Source organism: Podarcis tiliguerta (genome assembly GCF_965153285.1).
Source record: "Podarcis tiliguerta genome assembly, chromosome: 3".
In the NCBI taxonomy this organism is placed as follows: Eukaryota; Metazoa; Chordata; class Lepidosauria; order Squamata; family Lacertidae; genus Podarcis; species Podarcis tiliguerta.
Genome location: NC_139536.1, coordinates 38063143 through 38073160, shown reverse-complemented (window position 1 = coordinate 38073160; position 10018 = coordinate 38063143). Strand labels below are relative to the sequence as shown.

Below are 10018 nucleotides of genomic sequence, written 5' to 3'. Positions count from 1 at the left end.
TACCTTCAGAGTTTGGATATAATCAAAGAACTGACCGTGTATCAATAGTGCCATGTGCCTGCTGCCTATAAAGATCTCAACTCACTGAGCACACATGCACAGGAGCGAGGCAACAGACTCACATGATTAACCATGTGCTTAAAATATGTGTTTAAAAGCTCTACTGGAAAAGACATAAATGAAACACCTGGTTTGATCATCTGTCACATCCACATTGGAAGCGCTTGCCTCCCCTCAAAGAATTCTGGGAACTTACTGCCATGAAACGATGCACAGGACTGCAGTCACACTGATCTTCATAAGTTGGTTATTGTGCTATGCATAGCTACTCTTTGGGTGGGTGGGGCTGTTGTTTAATTCAGAGCTTCCTGAATTTTGGGCTGTCCTTGGAAGCATAGTTATGGAGACTGTCATGATCCACTCCTGCACTTCAAAATTTACCACTACACCACTAGCTTCCAGGAAGATCTACTGGTATGATGCTACTCAAAATAATCAGAGGTACAGATTGTGGAAACTTTCCATTGTGGGAGTGATTTGATCCCTTAACACTGTTCCACGCACCGCAGTATTAACAACTACTGTTTAAACCTACTCTAATGATCTGTGCCCAACAAGAGTTCACACTACCAGGGGTAATGCCATCAGTTTTATTATGATCGAGAAATTGTTACATGGGTGAAGAAGCCTCAGGGTGAAAGCAGGATTCCTGACTGGTATTTACTCACTGCTAAATGTGCGCCCATTGACTTTCTGCACCCATTGACTTTCTTCTTTGCTTCTTTCTAAGGTGGAATTGCCCATGTATTTAAGTGGAATTGTACAGCAATTAGCACAAGGTGAATTAGTCCATTCCTACCTGGCTGGCACTGATGTGATTCACTCCCAGTGCAAGTTAGCACATGATGGGAAGGGAATTTAGGCATCTGCCAAGATGCCGACTGGGTGCAACCTTTACAGATGGAATGAATTTATGCTCTGAGGAGCATCACACCTCTTCTGTAATTACCACCAGGCAGGAGCAGGAGGAAGGGTTGGGGGGGGGGGAGAGGCAACAAATGTGGAAAGGACTGGCTCTGCAACAGTGGAATGGAATCAGAGTCCTGGGAAGCAGTACAGCCTGTAAGGGATGCACATGTCACTGGTTAATGTTTTATTCATGCAGATACATCACCCCCCCACACACATTTTTATCACTTGCAGTCTACAGTAGTTGGCAGTTTACTGTAAATATCCGTTTCTCACACATGACTCTTTACCGATTTGGGAAACATGGCTCCTTTCATTGTTGCTATGATGCCTTAACCTAAAAATGAAAAAAAAAAAATGCAATTCATAATTAGTTTCGCCCACTTTTAGACCACCACCATACCAAGGGCTTGAGGTAGGTACGGTAATTAGCACCAGTTCGAAAGCACGTCAAAGTGCAAGTAGATAAATAGGTACCACTCCAGCGGGAAGGTAGACGGCGTTTCTGTGCGCTGCTCTGGTTCGCCAGAAGCGGCTTAGTCATGCTGGCCACATGACCCAGAAGCTGTACGCTGGCTCCCTCGGCCAGTAAAGCGAGATGAGCACAGCAACCCCAGAGTTGGCCACGACTGGACCTAATGCTCAGGGGTCCCCCTTTACCTTTATGTTCGTGCTCTGCTCCATGGGGTCACGAAGAGTCAGACATGGCTAAATAACAACAACAACAATGTTGTTGGAATAACCGTGTGCTATAATTTTTTGCTTCACCCTACTGTGTTACAGTAGGCAGGCAAAACAGAATTGATTGCAATCTTAACTGAAATATGTATCTACTTGTACTCCCTCCCCGCCCGGTGGCATGAAAAGAAAGCAGGATCTCCAAAGCTAAGGAGCTCTGTAAATTTACAGGGGTGTTGATTGCATTTGGACACTTGGATCTAAAGATTTACTGGCCATCTCTGGTGCTGCTGATAGCTGCATGTTGTAAATAATCTTCTTGCCTATCAGCTGCCTTTGCCTAACAATAACATGTGTGCTACCTCCTCAAGTAGGCACATTCCACAGCACAAGGCCACCCTTGTGATTTACCGCCTGTTAAAGAACTCACACGGTGCTCAAGAAGATGCTGTGGAGCTTTCCAACCAGTTCCAGCATCTGTGTGCACATCTGCTTTTGTTTGTTTCTTTGTGCATCACATTTCAGAAATCATCTGCACTGGTTACAACATCTATTACAACAGGGGAGGTGAACCTGTGGCCTTAGAGATGTTGTTAGATTCGTATCAGCCCCAGCCAGCATGGCCAATAGCCGGGGAGGGAGGAAGATGCAATCCAGCAATATCTGGAGGGCTGCAGGTTCCCCACTCCTGCCTTGCAAGTTGGTCCAGCCAAAAACAAATAATGGAGAGGACAAAACCCATGGGTTGAACTCAACTCAACCCTATTCAGAGCAGACCCATTAAAATCAATGAACATATGCATCCACTTCAATGGGTCTACTCTGTGTAGGACTAGTGTTGTATATGGTGTGATTTATGGCTGAATACGTTTTAATGACAATGTCTATTATTTCGTCTAGGTCACATCCAAACCCTTAATTTAAAGTACATAGCTTCCTCCAAAAAATCATGTGAACAGTTCTTTGGGAGAAGGCATGTGCTTTAAATGTGTGATGAGGGTGTGATTATAGCCAAAATGCTACCAGATTGCCAAAGGGGTGAAGTGTAGCTATTTCAGTTAGCATATTGATCCAGGAAGTTATGTATAATAATAGGTAGCTACAAACTTGAACAAATTTCTCCCTCATACCTACTTCAGATTCATCCAGGCCCTGCAAAAAATGAGAATGCTTCTTCTCGGGATTCCAAAGTGATCTCTTGGTTAAATCATCATCTGCTCCTCAAAGCCAGCTCCTCTAAACTCCCTTCAAAACTCTGCCCAAGAAATAGCCTGGAGCCTTCTCTCCCTCACTTAACATCTTTAAAAGAATTAGATGTGTACTATACAATCCTAACAGGCATAGCCGGGGGAAAGAGGTGGCAACCATGTTAAGCTGACATTTCTCATAAAACAATTATCTGAGAAATTCCCAGGGAATATTCCTATTTGGAAGGATGGGGCCTCCCGAAATTACTAGACTTTTCCTTGAGAATACAGGGCTAAATGCCTTCCATTTCACCATGTGCAAATAGGGTGGAGAATTTGGGGAGGCCGTTTTCAGTCAGCCCTAAGAGAAATCCCTTATTCTGATGGCGGCCTCAGCACTGATGCAGGACAAATATATTAGAGAGGTTAGTTTCACATGGAAATGTGTTAGCTAATGATTTGCCAACTGAGACATCATGTGATGAAGAAAGGCAATCACCTCATTCCACATTTGAGTTGCAAGAGTCTGGCTGTACGGCTTGGTTGTATATACCTTGGCTGCATGGTTGACCTGCAGCTATAATATTATGCCTAATCACGTCATCAGCTACTGGGATGTTCCTGGGTGTGTTTAAAAAGGTGGCCTCATTTTCCATGGGAGGAGCCTCCAAGTTTCGTGTCAGAGGCAAACTGCAAGGTCAGCTGAGGGACACCAAGCAGGTAAGGTCCATCATTTGTTTTATTGGCTTGCATTGTATTTATTCACCTTTCTCTTTCTCACATAGTGGTTAGTCATAGTAATAAAAATAGTCCAAAAACTGTTAGCATAATTCAGAGGCAGGTGCTGGTTGGTCCAGCAATAAAAGTTAACTGCAGACAATAAAGGCATACTTGCCATAAAGCTACGAAAGAATAATAATAATTTACAGTGGTACCTCGGTTTATGAACTTAATCCATTCCGCAAGTCCATTCTTAAACTGAAACCATTCTTAAACCAAGGCACACTTTCCCTAATGAGGCCTCCCACCGCCGGTGCCTTTCCACCATTCAGATTCTGTTCTTAGACTGAGGTTAAGTTCACAAATCGGGACACTACTTCCGGTTTTGCGGAGTTCATAAACTGAATAGTTCGTAAACAGGACTGTTCTTAAACTGGGGTACCGCTGTGCTGCTTATTTTATCTTATTACTTAACCCATCTGACTGGGTTGCTCCAGCCACTCTGGACAGCTTCCAAAACACAGCAAAACATCAAACATTAAAAACTTCCCAATATAGGGCTGCATTCAGAAGTCTTTGGAAAGTTGTGTAGTTGAGTTGTATATCTGTTTGACATCTGGTGGAAGGGCGTTCCACAGGGTGGGCACCACTGCTGAAAAGGCCCTCTGCCTGGTTCCCTGTAACTTCGCTTCCCACAGTGAGGGAACCGCCAGAAGGCCCTCGGGGCCGGACCTCAGTGGAGGTGGAGAGATATGATGGGCCAAGGCCATTTAGGGCTTTAAAGGTCAGCACCAACACAGTGCTTGGAAACATACTGGGCAAGATGTTCTCAGTAGCTGCCCCAGCATGAGTACACATAACTCCTTTTCCGCGCCACCGTTGTTGCTGTCTCTTTGCTTCTCATCTCCCCCTGGTTCCAGTCTACACTACCTTCCAGAAAGAGGAGACAATCAGGCTGCTGATTTCTCCTTGCTCATTCACTCAGAGAGGACAACTGAATAGGCAACAACAGCAAGGACAGGAAGTTACAGAGCTAGGAGGCTCTGGGAATTGGCAATGGGTCCCTGACTTGGCAGGAGCTTGGCAATGCCAACTTCTGGTGCTGGAGTTCCCACAGGAACTCGTTTCCAGAGGAGGCAGTGATGACCACCAACCTAGGTAAAGGTAAAGGGACCCCTGACCATTAGGTCCAGTCGTGACCGACTCTGGGGTTGCGGTGCTCATCTCGCTTTATTGGCCAAGGGGGCCGGCGTACAGCTTCAGGGTCATGTGGCCAGCGTAACTAAGCCGCTTCTGGTGAACCAGAGCAGCGCACGGAAAGGCCGTTTACCTTCCTGCTGGAGTGGTACCTATTTATCTACTTGCACTTTGACATGCTTTTGAACTGCTAGGTTGGCAGGAGCAGGGACCGAGCAACGGGAGCTCACCCCGTCACGGGGATTCGAACCACCGACCTTCTGATCAGCAAGTCCTAGACTCTGTGGTTTAACCCACAGCACCACCCATGTTTGACCACCAACCTAGAAGGCTTTAAAAGAAGATTAGACAAATCCATGGAAGAGAAGATGGCTACAAACCTTGGTGGCTACTAGCCATGATAGCTATGTTCTGCCTCCACAGCTGGAGGCAGCAATGCTTCTGAAGAAAAGTTGCTGGAAATGACAGGAAGGCAAAGTGCTCTTCTGCTCAAATCCTTATTGTGGGTTTCCCACTGACCACTGTGAGAACAGGATGCTGGACTAGGTGAGCATTGGCCTGATCCAGCAGGCTATTCTTACATCCTTATGGCTCCGTGTTTGAGGTACTAATGGAAGCTCAAACAACAGTTTGAAAAGTTCACAACCTTCTTAGTGCCAAAGGGAACTTTGTATAGCACATGTTGGGGATCTATATCCACTGCTTTTTTCTGGGGGGAAGCAGGGGTATGCATACCCCTAAACATTTTGCGAATCTTTGTACTTTTGTCCATTTACTGTATTTATTTTTCCTGATTTGAACTATAAAATGGTGATTTTCTTGAGTCAAAATGAGAGTACCGTGAAATATTTTTTTAAAGAAAAAAAAGCACCGTGTATATCAGTTGATTTGTTAAATCACTTTCCTGTATCCTTCAGGAAGTGGAAATAAATAGAAATAAGTAAATATTTCTCAAATTATGGAGCAAACAGAGGAGATATCAGGTGAGCTTTTCACATGCCACAGTCAGATTGCCCTGTTAACAAGGCTTCTTGAGTTGGATCAAGGATTGCCATAATGTCCTACGTTGCTCTGTGGACTCATGTACCCAAAAATGCTGCATATCCAAAAGCAGCCACTGCATATTTTAAAAAGCAAAATGAAGATGATTCGGGAAATGAGTGAAGAGGTGAAAAGATCTTCCACTGTGATGGACAGGTGTAGCTTTTAATTGCAATGAATGGCTTCCCCGGAGCAATCCAATCACAAGGATTTGGGGAAGGGATGTTGAAGTATTTAAGTGTTTGTTTTTCATGTGGAGCTATGCTGCCTCCCCCATGAAAAAGAAACACTTTTTAATATTTACTTCAGCGTCCCTTCCCCGCAATATTGTTCAACCACTACCACCACCTCCTCCTACCACTATTCAAGTCAATGGAAAGATAGCTCTCTCTCTGAAGCTTATGGTAACAATATCCTTGTTCAGAATGACATGTACCCCATCCAAGTCTTTCCTGGGGATATGTTGACCAAACAATGCTTTCTTATTGCATCAATGAACACGTTAACCAATAGCACTTGGGTACAAGAGATAAGGTAAAACACAAATAGATTGATATGAAACGGAACAATATTTTAATGGTTTTGGAAAGATATAGTAAGACGCCTTTCCCCCCCTCCCTTTATATAAATATTGAATTAGTGCTGCACTGATGTTTAGTTTTGGGGTTTGTTTTCTCAAAATTGGCTTTCCTGTTGCTGTCTGTCTTGCTGAATAGCAGTTATTGTGGAAATTTGGGAAAAAAAATATGTGAAGGCTCTTGCAATTATTATCTTTGTTTTCGAAAGACTGGAAAGGACACAAAGCAAGTTTCCTTTAAAGGCAGACGCCTGCATGTGCCATAGTAAGCAGTTTTTATCCAGAGTCTGTACAATAAGTATCCACTCCATGGTTTGTGCAGCTGCTTCAGATACACTCTCCTCTGCCATCAGCACCACCTTGTAACAGAGCACACATCACCGCTTGAAGTCAGGGATCTGCCAGAAAAATCAAGGTGCTGCATTATTTGCACACTTAGATTCACATGTTCATGTTAGGTATTCCCTTGTGAATTCCAGTGCAAACTGACCCAATCTGCCAATGTACTCATGTGAACACAATGAGCCAGCCTTCATACTACTCTAAACTTTGCCCCAGCATTCTCAGCTCCAAAAATTCTTCCAAAATATATTTTAAATGCATATTTTAGGATAAAATACATAATATATATGTATACTTTGAGATAAAATCATGTTATCAATTTTGTGCTGGGGGGCAGTCTCCCCACATTCCTAAATTTAGTAAAGAGTAGAATTTAGCTAATCTTTGGTGTATGAAAGGAAGATGCCAGGCCAGTGAAAAATACAGGTTGAACCTGGTACTGTGGTCTAAAACACTGAGCCTCTTGGGCTTGCCAATAAGAAAGGTTGGTGGTTCGAATCCCTGTGACGGGGTGCGCTCCCGTTGTTCTGTGCCGGCTCCTGCCAGCCTAGCAGTTCGAAAGCATGTCAGTGCAAGTAGATAAATAGGTACCGCTGCGGCAGGAAGGTAAATGGTGTTTCCGTGCACTCTGGTTTCCATCACGGTGTTCCATTGCACCAGAAGCAGTTTAGTCCTGCTGGCCACATGACCCGGAAAGCTGTCTGTGGACAAATGCCAGCTCCCTCAGCCTGAAAGTGAGATAAGCATCCCAACCCCATAGCCGCCTTTGACTGGACTTAACCGTCTGAAATATACTCAGAGTCGCAAAGTGATTTCATGCTCTTTATTCAGCTCATAGTGGTGAGGAGGAATGAATGAAAGACCCCTCAAAGTATCTGCTTTATATACATTATTTACACAATGGGCTGCACATGATTGGCTAATTCTGGAATTCTACTGTAAGCCAATCAGGTTGTGGATTCACTTATATCTGGGGCATGATTGGGTGGTTCCTGCCAACCAATCATACTGCTGCATTGTTCTAGAACCAATCAGACTGCTGCATTCTGAATCCTATTGTTCTAGGACCAATCAGACTGCTGCAATTTGGATCCTATTGTTCTAGGACCAATCAGACTGCTGCAGTTTGGATCCTATACAACTCAGTACATAACACCGTCCAGGAGTCCTTTACCTTTACCTTTTACCTTGCAGGCTGAACCAGTTCTCCTGTTCAGGAGATCGTTGACAGTGGCACCATTAAGAACACAAAGAAAGCCAAGTACTGGGCTATTAAGAACAATTGACCATGCTGAAGCTGTTCTTCCCTTGGCTGAAAAGTGGACAGAAATAACAGAAATGAGAGGGGCCGGTTGCCTGGGGTAAGACCACAGGAAAAAAGGTGACCTTTTAAAACAGAGGTTTTGTAGCAGGGGCTTTTGGGAAGAAGGAGGGAGGGTCAGGACTCCATGTGGCGCTGGCTGCATACAGAGACCGGGGAGCCCAGCTGGCTGCTGCTTTGCACCCAAACTTGCTGAAGCTCTGAGACAAGCAACAAGAGGCACTCATGGTGTGTAACATTCTGCACGCCATCAAAACTCAGGTTGTAAATGTGTAAGAAATAAACCATATTTCATAAAGACATGGCAGTCTCTGCTGTGCCTCATTCCCAAGGAATGCAAACTCAGCTTAAGTGCCAAGATCCCTGGAATCTGGCTACTGCTTGGCAGACATTCGGGTGGCCTGTAACAATATGTTTAGAAAAAATATGTTATCAAGCAGTATATAAATGTTATGAAATTAATACATATTTTGTGAGAAAATCAAAAGTGATTATCTATATCTGTCTGTCTGTCTGTCTGTCTGTCTGTCTATATCTATATATATCAACTGGCATGTAAATACAATTTTTATGCAGACTAAAAATTATGCAGACATGAATTAATGTGGAAATGGGACAGAATGGAGGGATTAACAAAGGGATGTGGAACAAACCTAAGTCCACGTGTACAATTTCTCAAAAGGCTCACATAGATTCTGTACTTGTGATGCTGGACTTTGCACAGATGAACATTGGGCTGTTGCACTCTATCTCCAATGTTTGGATAACAAACTAATTTAATATTCTGATGGATTCAATGTCCTTTCTCCTCTTTGCAAATTGCTGGAATGTTATCATCATCATGAGATAACTGTACAGTGCCATTGTTTTGCTGCCCTTTATTTGAGCTATGGGGAGTTCTAGTCAGAAGGATAACCAAAACAGACACAACAGTGCTAAGGACGCACATTGTAATTGTAGCCTTGGAGAGAGAGCATCTATGCACTTCTGACTGAGGCAATTGGGGAGAATGAGAAATGAGAATGAGAAAGCTTGTTTCACACAATGTTGGTTCTGAATTGCTGTGGAATCCTACAGTGGCCTATGCTGAGCAGAGATACCATCAATTTTTACATGCCAAAAACCACATCACAATCACACAAACCATGACTACCTGGTTCACTGCTTGGTTGTGGTGCCTGATAGTTCGGTGTCCATCCTTGCATGAGTTCATAGGTGTCAACTCCCTGGGGCCCTGGGTGCCCAAGAACCCACAAAATTCCCCATGAGGGGGCTGGGCACCCACAAATTTCTGTGCCAGGGCCAGGCACACTGCCTGGCACCCACAGCCCTGGGCACCCATGGTCGCGGGGCCAAGCCGGCACTCCTGCATGAGTTGCACCTGGCAAATATAGATTTAAATGTAAAGCTGTTTATTTACAAGCCTACGGGTAGGTAGCATTTGGACTAACTTCAAAGCAGAATCACTGAAGACTCCACTCCCCAGCAACCTCAGGGGCTTCCAGACCACGCTTGCATCACTCAAGAATGCAAACTGGTCCACAAATTTCTCAAAATCCATGCTTTCACCCTCATAGCTGATTTCCAGGAAATCTTGTTCCTCCTATGTTAGTTGACCAAGCACACAGTTTTTGGAGCATTTCTTAGCTTGGTGCAATGGTTCTTTTGTTAACTTGAATTTGCTGTTTTGTTCAGGGGCTGACTAGCCAAACCAAGGCCCCATCTGCACAGTATATTTAAAGCAGAATTATACAACTTTAAATGGTCATAGCTTCCCATAAAGCATCATCGGAATAGTAGTCTATCAAGGGTGTTAAGAATTGTTAGGAGGCCACTATTCCCCTCATAGAGCTACAATTCCAGAGTGGTTTAACAATCCATCCCTTTTTCCAGGGAACTCTGGGAACTTAGTGAAGCCTTAGTTAGTGGCTGATGGTTTAATCTGGGGAGAATATATGAGTCCCTCTAATAGTGAACTCAGAAGGT

At 44.1% G+C, this 10018-nt stretch overlaps 1 long non-coding RNA gene across 1 annotated transcript; it reads left to right on the top strand.

The window, feature by feature from the left end:
• The first annotated feature begins 3355 nt into the window (after positions 1-3355).
• Positions 3356-8334, top strand: LOC310674891. The gene is made up of 2 exons (XR_014509817.1): positions 3356-3554; positions 7906-8334. It is a non-coding gene; the product is annotated as an uncharacterized lncRNA (long non-coding RNA).
• The last annotated feature ends 1684 nt before the right edge of the window (positions 8335-10018 follow it).